The sequence below is a fragment of the Nicotiana tabacum genome, chromosome 8 (genome assembly GCF_000715075.1).
Source record: "Nicotiana tabacum cultivar K326 chromosome 8, ASM71507v2, whole genome shotgun sequence".
Taxonomy (NCBI): Eukaryota; Viridiplantae; Streptophyta; class Magnoliopsida; order Solanales; family Solanaceae; genus Nicotiana; species Nicotiana tabacum.
Genome location: NC_134087.1, coordinates 126,946,360 through 126,957,660, shown reverse-complemented (window position 1 = coordinate 126,957,660; position 11,301 = coordinate 126,946,360).

Genomic DNA, 11,301 nt, shown 5'->3' with positions numbered 1-11,301 from the left:
TGCTCCGAAAGATTAGGAGAAGACCACATTCACTTGTCCATATGGCACTTTTGCCTTTTCTCGGATGCCTTTTGGGTTGTGTAATGCACCGGCTACATTCCAGCGGTGTATGATGGCCATTTTCACCGATATGGTGGAAGACATTTTGGAGATGTTCATGGACGACTTTAGTATTGTGGGAGATTCATTTGATGAGGGCTTGAAGAATCTTGATAGAGTTTTGGCCCGTTGTGAAGAAACTAATCTTGTTCTCAATTGGGAGAAATGCCATTTTATGGTGGAAGAGGGCATTGTTCTTGGGCAGAAAATTTCAAAGCATGGTATTGAGGTAGACAAAGCAAAAATTGATGTGATTTCAAGGCTCCCTCCCTTTATCTCTGTCAAGGGAGTTAGAAGTTTTCTTGGGCATGCGGGGTTCTACCAGAGATTTATCAAAAACTTTTCGAAGGTAGTGAATCCTTTATGCAAGCTATTGGAAAAAGATGTCAAGTTCGTGTTTGATGAAAAATGTATGCAAGCCTTTGAACTTCTCAAGCATAAGTTGACCACCACTCCTATCATTACCGCACCTAATTGGAGCTTGCCCTTTGAGCTCATGTGTGATGCGAGCAATGTTGCGGTTGGGGCGGTTTTGGGTCAAAGAGTGAACAAAATATTTCATCCGGTGTACTATGCGAGCAAGATAATGAATGATGCTTAAGTGAAATACACGGTGACCGAGAAAGAACTTTTGGCTATTATGTTTGCAATGGAGAAATTTTGGTTGTATCTTATAGGTGCCAAGGTCATAATTCATACCGACCATGCCACACTCCGGTACTTGATGGTGAAGAAGGATTCCAAAGCTAGACTGATGCGATGGGTATTGTTAGTTCAAGAGTTTGATTTTGAGATTGTGGACCAGAAGGGTAGTGAAAACCAAGTGGCGGACCACTTGTCCCGCTTGGAGGAGGAGGGAGGCCTCGTGATGGCCTAGAGATCAATGATTCATTTCCTGATAAACAACTCCTTTCGGTGTCGGTGAATGATATGCCATGGTTTGCGGACGTTGCTAATTTCCTTGTGACTGGTATAATCCCGTGTGAGCTCTCTTCTAACAAAAGGAAGAAGCTCAAAGGGATAGTTTGGATTTCTATTGGAATGAGCTGTACTTGTTCAAGATTTGCACGGATGGTGTGATCCGAAGGTGTGTCCTGGAGGAAGAGCAATTAAGTATCTCGGAGGCTTGTCATTCCTCTCCCTATGGTGGCCATCATGGCGGGGCGAGGACGACTTCCAAAGTTCTTAGTTGTGGGTTTTATTGGCCAACTTTGTACAAAGATGCAAGTGAACTAGTGATGAGGTCTGATGAATGTCAAAGAGCGGGTGGAATTTCAAAGAAAGATGAGATGCCTCTCAATACCATTCTTGAGGTTGATATTTTTGATGTATGGGCATTGAATTTATGGGCCTGTTTTTTAGCTCGTGTGGGAACACATACATTCTTGTGGCGGTGGTCTATGTTTCAAAGTGGGTTGAAGCCGTGGCTTTGCCCAATAATGAGGCTCGGAGTGTTTTTGCATTTCTCAAGAAGAGCATTTTTACAAGGTTTGGTACTCCTCGTTCAATCATAAGTGATTGAGGGGTCTCATTTTTGCAATAGAGCTTTTGACACTTTGCTTGCAAAGTATGGTATCAACCACAAAGTTTCTACTCCCTATCATCCTCAAGCAAGTGGCCAAGTTGAAGTATCAAATAGGGAAATCAAGAGTATATTGACCAAGACGGTTAATGCTAATAGGACCGATTGGATAAAGAAGTTGGATGACGCTCTATGGGCGTATAAGACTGCTTACAAGACTCCGATTGGTATGTCTCCGTATCAGTTGGTGTTTGGGAAAGCTTTCCATCTACTGGTTGAGTTAGAGCACAAGGCCATGTGGGCTTTGAGGAAGCTGAATCTTGAATGGGATGTGGCAGCAAATCTTCATGTGGAGCAGCTTAATGAACTTGATGAATTCTGATTCCATGCCTACTCCAGTTCTTCCTTGTACAAGGACAAGATGAAGTACCTTCATGATAAATATTCTCGTAGCAAGGAGTTCAAAGTGGGTGATTTGGTTCTTTCAACTCTCGGTTACGTTTGTTTCCGGGAAAGCTTAAGTCAAAATGGAGTGGACCTTTTGAAGTGGTGTTTGTGGCCTTGTTTGGTGCACTTGATTTAAAGAAAAAAAATGAGGAAGTTTTCAGAGTGAATGGGCATAGGGTCAAGCACTACTTGGGAAAAATTGATGACAGCCACGTGGTGGCGCTTCTTCATCTCAAATGATTTGATGGTAACCTGCATCGTGCCGCGACGTTAAATCAGGCGCTTCTTGGGAGGCAACCCGTGTATTTTTCTTCTTGTTTTTATTTGATTTTTATTGTAGTGTAGGATTTACTTTTGCACTGACTGGTTGTGAGATGCTGTAGGATTGTGCAGATGTAGTGCAGGAAAAAGTTGGAAAATGACTACTCTCTGAAGATTGTCAATGCGGACCATACTGCCATTTTGTGCGGCCGCAAAAACCTCAGTGCAGGGGCAAGAAATCAATGCAGACCGCCCTGATGAATGAGCAAAAGTGGAGGTTCTCTGAAGTTTACCACTGCAGCCGCATTGCATTTTGTGCGGTCTGCGGTGGTCCACTGCGGCCACATTGCATTTTGTGCAGACCGTAGTGGTTGCCTTGTCTGAGTCCTATGACTTCGAGCAGTGCGGACCGCGGTGCCATTTTGTGCGGTCCGCGGTGGGTAGGTGAGATGTGCCCCAGGATCTTTTTCTATAAATAGGACCTGAGGCCCTACTTTTCAACTTTCTGAACTTTTCACTCTCAGAACTCAAAATTTCACTATTCATCTTCCTTCTTGCTCATAATTAACTGCTAGGAATCATCTATCTTCATTACTTCTTACATCTGGTAACTTTAACTTCTTTTTAATTGTTTAATTTTGTTATTTTCTTTTATTTTCTCTGTTTTTCTTTGTTCTTCTTAGTAGGTTTCCCGTATTTCTTTCAAGATGGTAGCTTAGGTTAGTTAATCGTTGTTTAAAATTAGTTTAGGTATTTAAATGATTGTATCCACACTTAGGGACCCTTCAGTAGGTGAAAAATGGACTTCAATTGAATATCTCATAAACCCTAGGTTGGTGATGCTTTTTGGTACTTAGTGCGGACCGCAGTGGAATTTGTGCGGTCTGTGGTGCCCTTGTGCAGTCTACAATGCCATTTAGTGCGGACCACAATGAACAATGTTCTGCATTCTGATAAGCGAGGACCGCGGCCGCATTGCATTTTGTACGATCCGCGGTGCCTCAATGCGGATCGCAATGGCATTTTGTGCGGTCCGCAGTGCATTTATTCAGAGAGTGGGTAGTCTGAACCCCACCTCTATGCGGACCACGGTGCCATTTTGTGCAGTCCGTATTAGCCTCTCTGCGGCCACACTGCATTTTGTGTGGTCCGCACTCAGCAACAAGTGAACTGTCTGCAATATTTTTTTCTGCAACTGTGAATCACAGTGTTTTTCTGGATACTAACAAGTCTAATGAATGTTGTTTGCAGACAATGGTAAAATCACGAGGCAAAGGTGGTAAACATCTAGGTAGGGGAGAGTCCTCCTGGGGTGGGAAATAAAAGATGATAAAGTTGACTCCCCAGGCCCGTCAAAACATAAAGAACACAAGGAAACTCATCAGAGTTGCTGATAGGGTATTGATCAGTTGGGGAGTGAGTACGAGCCCTCTTGGGAGGCATCATCAGACTCCGTGCCAGAGTACATTGCTGACTGGCTGGAGAGAAACAAACTAAGAGACACACCCCCAGCATCTCCCACTGCCCAAGCTTCAGTTCATGTATCGTCTGAGTCATCTAAGGGCTCAGCTGACGGTAGCGGAGATGAGTACTCCACCTCTCCCACAGCTTCATTATCCAGAGGGGATGCAGTACCAGAGGAGGGGGAAGAAGCAGAAGAGGGTGAGCACCAAGTTGGTGGGGTAGAGCGGACCAGGAAACCGAAAGCATGGGAAGACCAGTTTGTAAGTAAGGTGGCCTACCACAAATTCAGAGAGTGGTGGCCTGAGAAGAAACTGATACCTGAGCGGAAAATAATCACTCGGGACCTCTTGCCTCACAACCCAAATGTGTTGAGACAATTCACAGATAGAATAGGATGGGAATTTTTCATTGACCATGTGGAGGACGCAAATGAACATCTTGTGAAAGAATTCTACACCAATGTGGCCCACATAAAAAAGGGCACCAAGGTCACAAAGGTGCGAAACTTGAAGGTCAAATTCGATGGCAAGTCCATTAATGATTACTTGGGCTTCGCAGAGGAGGATGAGTCCCTATACTTGGAGAAGATGCAAATGGGTGAACAAGCCCGTACGTGGTTGACGGAGTACTTGGCAATCCCAGGTACCACTCCCGATTGGCTGACTGTGGGGGTAAAAATATTGAGGAGGACACTGAAATTCGAGGCCAAGGGTGGGAAACTTTTGTGTGCAGCAGACTAGACCCTACCACCCATGACAAATCACTCTCACTTACCGGGCAATCTTAGTAGCATCCATTATGGCAGGGTACCCTATCAATATCGAGAATGTGATGTCCCGGGTCATTTCACAGGTGGTGGATAAGGGTGACAGGTCTTACCCATTCTCCAACTTCCTGACGATGTATTTTGAGGACCTCAAGGTGGAGAAGAGGAAATTTGACGTGAAGGTGAAGGCAAAGGCACCCTTCTCGTGGTATAGCCTACATGGTAATGACAACTACAAGGGCAAGAGCTCCAAAGGAAAATCCACTACTTCAGCTGGCCAGTCTGAAGAGCTAGTAGTGGTAGTGACTACTCAACAACCTCCCTCTACTTCAGCAGACTTGCCCCCGGTCTATCTACCTCTACAGATCCTGACATTCCCTCTACCACTGCCTATCCATTGACAGCCCACCGTCTAAGCCAGGCCCTCACTAGCATCAACAACTGGATGTAGACAGCTACTTCCAAGCTGTTTGTGTTATCCTCTACCATGGCACCTCAGTCGGCACCTCCGCCTCCACAAGTCCCACAGTCTATTGAGGACTCCCTCAAGGATATTCTGGACAACCAGAAAAAGATCCTTGATACTCATAAAGTGCTTACAGAGGCTGTAGATTCTCATGGGAAAGCTCTCAAGGAGCTTGCTAGGGAGGCTAAGAAGATGAGGAAGACTCGGGCTTCCAAGGAGTCCGTAAAAGAGTTGCGGGTTGAGGTTGACAGGTTGAAGGCAGATCACCTGCCTTTGGATTTATTGTTACATGACCACGTGCCAGTAGCCCATCCCCAGTCAGAGCAGTCCTAGAGGCCTCCCAAGAGGAAGAGGATGATTCCCAATTTAGATGATGCAGTTATCCAGTTGGCAGACCCACCGGAGACTTCCTCCAGTCAGCCACAAGATGTCACCCAGGAGCCTGTCCAGGTCCAGGCCCATGTCCCAGTAGCAGAGCTACAGGTCACAGGGAGCCAGTCTCAGGTTTTCGAGCATATTGAGGACCCAGGGACCACTTAGGACCCCATGCAGATAGACGGTCCATAGGGAGTTTCTGCATCCTCTTTCCTCTATTTTTGGTGCTTATTTTGTTTAGTTGGCATTGAGGACAATGCTAGCTTTTATTTGAGGGGGTAGGCCCTACTTTGATTTGATATGGATGACTGTATATATATATATATGACATCTTTTAATATTTCTTTATTTCTTTTTCATCTTTGGTATATGTATATTTTTAGCACTTCATTACATTTTTTCGTACTTTTTACATTGGGTTTGTATATAAAAGTTATGTTATATTGTATATATTCATCTCCCTTATTGTATATTCGATTAAACCCCTCTCTTGTAAATATTCATTTTACTTTCCACAATTTTTCTTTCTTAGATTCTTATTTGTGTTCGTAGCTTCTTGTTTTGGATTTTTGCAATAAGCCTTTGGTTTTCTTAATGCCATGGTTCTTTCCAAAGGTGGAATTTGTGTGAACTGGGTGGCTCTTCCCGATGATAGATGGCTTGACTACCTTCTTAAGGGTTAAGTGTGCCTCAAGCAAAGCTTCACTTGGGCCTAGCACATTTGCCTTTGATCTTATGGTCAAAAACAAATCATTGTGTATAGGATGGTGAAAGTTGTGACCTTGAGACTCTTGTGTTGGCTGATAATCATCAAGTGGTTTTTTGGGACCATTGTGTGCTCAAATCTTATCTAAGGTTGTTATGGGCCCCCGACTCTGTGTCTTTAGCGATCCCATAGCTTGTGTGGTGAGAAATTGCATTGCAAGTCCAAGTCCCGAGCCATTGGTCTAGAACTTGCCCTGAATGTTTGTCGAGGCAAAATCCTAAGTGAAATTTGACTTGAGACATGATTATAGGCTCTCCTTGATCCAAATGATAGCTTGAACACTTCCATAGCCTAGCAATGATAAAAATCCCTAGTCAACCCTTTTGAGCCTTAGACCTTTTTCCTTCAAGAACCATAATACAAGCCTTTACCCATTCTAAAAGATACCCTCTATTGGCATCCGATCTTTCCTTAGCACATGGCAAAAATATAAGTTTAGGGGGAGAGACGAGGATTGCAACAAAATGTTAAAAAGGCACAAGATGAAGAAAAGAAAAGGCAATGAAAAAAAGAAGCAAAAAGACAAAAAGAATGTTCAATATAGAAATGAATAAAGGGATTCAAGAAAAGAAAAGAATGAATGGTGTGGAAAGTTGAGAAAGGAGAAAAGATGTGAAATGAACAAGAAAGAATGACAATGTGTCTCTCTAACCCCTTAGAAAGAAGTAAAATGACTCGAAAAGGCAAGTGAATGTGTGCCAAAATGAAACAAAAGAAGTGCTTAAGGGAAGATGGAATCTACTTAGACCAAATATTTCCTACCCTTAACCAAAAGCTTTCACTATGTATGTACAAAAGCCCTATATGATCTCTAGTTGAATGAAGCTTACATTAGTGGTGACTCACATAAGGGGCAAGCATATGGTACTTAGAGCCGGACTTGTGACTTTTCCTTGAGAGAGATGAGTGATTTTACATTAACCTCGTTCTGAGTGCTACTATTCTAAAGGTGAGGTTTGCTTAGGGAGAGTTGAGGATGTGTGAGTTTGGGTTCCACAATGACCAAAGTAATAGAAAGAGTTCTTTGATGTGTTGAGTCAACTCTTGATGCTCTTGTGTCGCACTTAATCCATGGTGTTTAAAAGAGTAAATGTTGTTAATGATTCATTTATATTGAGGGCAATTGTTAGTCCCGATTGATGCTAGATGAGGTCACTTTAGGACAGCTGAATTTTCTTAGATTTTCTCTTAAGGGGCGGATCTTATTTTGTTTGCGTAAGGACAAGCAAAAGCTTAAGTTTGGGGGAGTTGATAACTAGGGAATATGATGCATTCTACACTCCTTCTTACTCAAGTTTTGTTTAGAATTGTGTACAAAATAGTCCCAAAGGCTCACAAGTTGTGCTTTATTGCAGGTTTGATCAATAAGGTGAAAAGTGTCAAAAACCAGCTAAAAAAGGAGTGAAACTTGCACAAGTACCAAGACAAAGCACAGTCAAACAGGGTCAGTGCGGCCGCACACCATTTTATGCGGTCCGCACAAGTGAAGTGCAAAGAGGTTGCTTTTCAGGCTAAAAGGCAATGCGACCGCAAAGGGTTTTGTAAGGTACGCATTGAGTTCACCGCGACCGCACTCGATTTCGTGCGGTCCGCGGAGCCAAGGTTCCGAGAGGTGGTGTTTTGGAGGTTGAACCTCAATGCGGTCCGCATTCCTTTTAGTGCAGACCGCAATGAAAACCATCGTGGCCGCACTCAACTTTGTGCGGTCCGCATTGCCTAAGTTCAGAGAGCTGATTATTCAAGCCCAGAGCCTTAGTGCGGCCGCACTTGATTTTGTGCGGTCCGCACTAGCCCCGCAGGGGTATTTTTGTCCAAGATTTTTAACCTAGTATAAATAGATTCTTTTCCCATTTTTAGGCCATCAGATAGTTTTGTATCAAGAGCTGCGCTCGTGACTTCGTTCCTTTTAGCTATTTCGAGTAATTCTAGCGTGATTTCAACATTGAATCTTCAAGTTTAATTTAGCAATTAATTATTATGAGTTTCTCTTCATATATTTCTTTGTTTTCTGCTCTAATTATGAGTAGCTAGACCCATACGCTAGGGTTGTGGATCAACCCTAGTGTGGGTAATTGATGGATCTTTTGTTTTGATCCTTGATTGTCTATGGGTGTTTGATATTTGGGCTAATTTAGGGTTTTAACTGTGAATTAGTGGTTGCAAACACTATTTTATGCCTAGTAGGCTTTGGCAATTCTTGATAAAGAGAGCATAAGTCCATGAAATTAGTCCAACAAGGAATTGGGGCGTACTCAAGAGATTGATAGCCCCAATTAAAGGGTTGAACCTAGAGATAGTAATACCCGACTTGAACCTTGATTGCTTGTGCAAATTTGCATACCCAATTGGTTTTGAGAAAGTCAATTCGGGCAAAATCACTCAAACTACCGAGAGGTATAGAGTGAGTAGAATCATGCAATGGTTATATCATACTCCCCAAATGTGACAATCTAGCTTTAGACTCAAGAATCCATCAATTGACCACCTAAGTGAAAGTCGCTACCCTAGTGCCTTTTAATCATTTGAACAACTCGCAATAGTTTAACCTTAGTCTTATTTAGCTTAATTTAGCATTGTAGCATTATAAAATTAGAATCATAATCAAAACCAAAAATGTGTAGAAGTGCAATTAAGAGCAAATACGCAACTCTCATTTAGATACACACTCAAATCCAATATCTAGCTCCCTATGGAAATCGATCCCAACCTTAATCGGGTAAAATTTGCTTCGACCTCTCTCGCTACTCAATAGTAGTGCAGGGTTGTCCTCGATCAATACCACATAATATGGATAAAAAAAGCATAAAAAAGCAGAAATGGGGGGAAACGGAGCGGTAAATCATGAGATGACTGGCCGGGTAGTTACAGTTTCTGATAGGGACCTTAGGGGAGCCATCCAATTGTTGACTCAGATAATGGCTTCTCAGGCCCAGAGATTGAATGTCACATCTACTTTCTCTAGCCACCAAGGAGATACAACTAGTTCCAGGGTGAACAGATTCCTTCAGTTGGATCCTCTGGTGTCACGAGTACTAAACACGAGGAGGACCCACAGGAATTTATTAATAAGATGCATAAGACTCTGCGTGTGATGTGTGCCACTGAGATAGAAGCAGTGGAATTGGCCTCCTATCACCTGAAAGAAGTGGCGTATTCATGGTTTAAATTGTGCGAGGAGTCCCGTGAGAAGGGTAGCCCCTTCGACAAAGTGGGATAAGTTTGCAGATGCTTTCCTAGATCATTTTTTGCCTGCTGATACTAGGGCAGACCGTGTCACCGAGTTTGAGAACTTGAAGCAAGGTAGTATGAGTGTGTGGGACTACCATTTGAAATTTGCGTATCTTTCCAAGTATGCTATTTACATGTTGCCCACTATGGAGGCTAGAGTGCGCTAGTTTGTGCAGGGCCTTAGCCTCTTGGTTTATCAACGAAGCCGCTATAGTTGCCCATAACTCTGATATGAACTGTAGGAAGATGGTGGCATTTTCTCAAGCCATAAAGACCCGGATATTGAAGAACAATATGGAGCAAGATGGTAGCAAGAAGGCTCGGTCAGCGGGTACTTTAGTGATTCTTTCAGTGGTGATAGTGGTGGAAAGGCAATGTTCAGGGGAGGGTCATCTGGACCGATACAGTCTTTTGCCTAGACTTCTGCTAGTGCACCACCATCAGTGCCCGGTCAGTAGCTGGGAGTCGTTTTAGGTCTAGCCAGGGTAGCAGGGGATCATATCAGCAGGGTCAGTTAGTCAGGAGGTTCCAGTCGCAGCAGAGGCCTTTATGCCCTAGGTATGGGAAGATGCAGTTAGCGGACTACCGCATGAACCTTACCATATACTACGGGTATGGTCTTAGGGGTCACATATTCAAAGAGATTGCCCTTTATCCCGTCAAAATGTTGGTAGAGGTATGGTGCATCCAGCCAGTACAATAGCAACTACTTCCGCAACACCTGCTCTATCTCAGGGTACTCCAGCACCCGCACGACGTGGTGCTGGTAGGGGTGGTGCATAGGGATCGGGAGGACCCAGTAGGTTATATGCTATGAGGGGCCACCAGAGTTTATAGGCCTCTTCAATTATCGTCACAACTATACTCGCTGTCCAATATCATGATGTGTATGCTCTTATAGATCCTAGTTCCACCTTGTAATATGTCACTCTTTTTGTTTCTAAGGAATTTAGGATAGAATCGGAACCGCTTCGTGAGCCGTTCTCTGTATCTACTCATGTTGATGAGTCTATTGTGGTCACACGGGTCTATAAGTCAGTTAGTCAGGAGATTCCAGTCGCAACAGAGGCCTTCATGCCCTAGGTATGGGAAGATGCACTTGGCGGACTACCGCATGAACCTTCCCATATGCTACGGGTATGGTCTTAGGGGCCACATATTCAAAGAGATTGCCCTTCATCCCGTCAGAATGTTGGTAGAGGTATGGTGCATCCAGCCAGTACAATAGCAACTACTTCCGCAGCACCTCCTCTATCTTTGGGTACTCTAGCACCTACAGGGCGTGGTGCTGGTAGGGATGGTGCATAGGGTTCGGGAGGACCCAGTAGGTTCTATTCTATGAGGGGCCACCAGAGTTTAGAGGCCTCTCCGAATATCGTCACAGGTATACTCACTGTCCAATATCATGATGTGTATACTCTTATAGATCCTAGTTCCACCTTGTCATATGTCACTCTTTTTGTTGCTAAGGAATTAAGGATAGAATCGGAACCGTTGTGTGAGTCGTTCTCTGTATCTACTCATGTTGATGAGTCTATTGTGGTCACACGGGTCTATAAGTCAGTTAGTCAGGAGGTTCTAGTCGCAGCAGAGGCCCTCATGCCCTAGGTATGGGAAGATGCACTTGGCGGACTACCGCATGAACCTTCCTATATGCTACGGGTATGGTCTTAGGGTCCACATATTCAAATAGATTGCCATTCATCCCGTCATAATGTTGGTAGAGGTATAGTGCATCCAGCCAGTACAATAGCAACTACTTCCGCAACACCTGCTCTATCTCAGGGTACTCCAGCACCCGCACGACGTGGTGCTGGTAGGGGTGGTGCATAGGGATCGGGAGGACCCAGTAGGTTATATGCTATGAGGGGCCACCAGAGTTTAGAGGCCTCTCCGAATATCGTCAC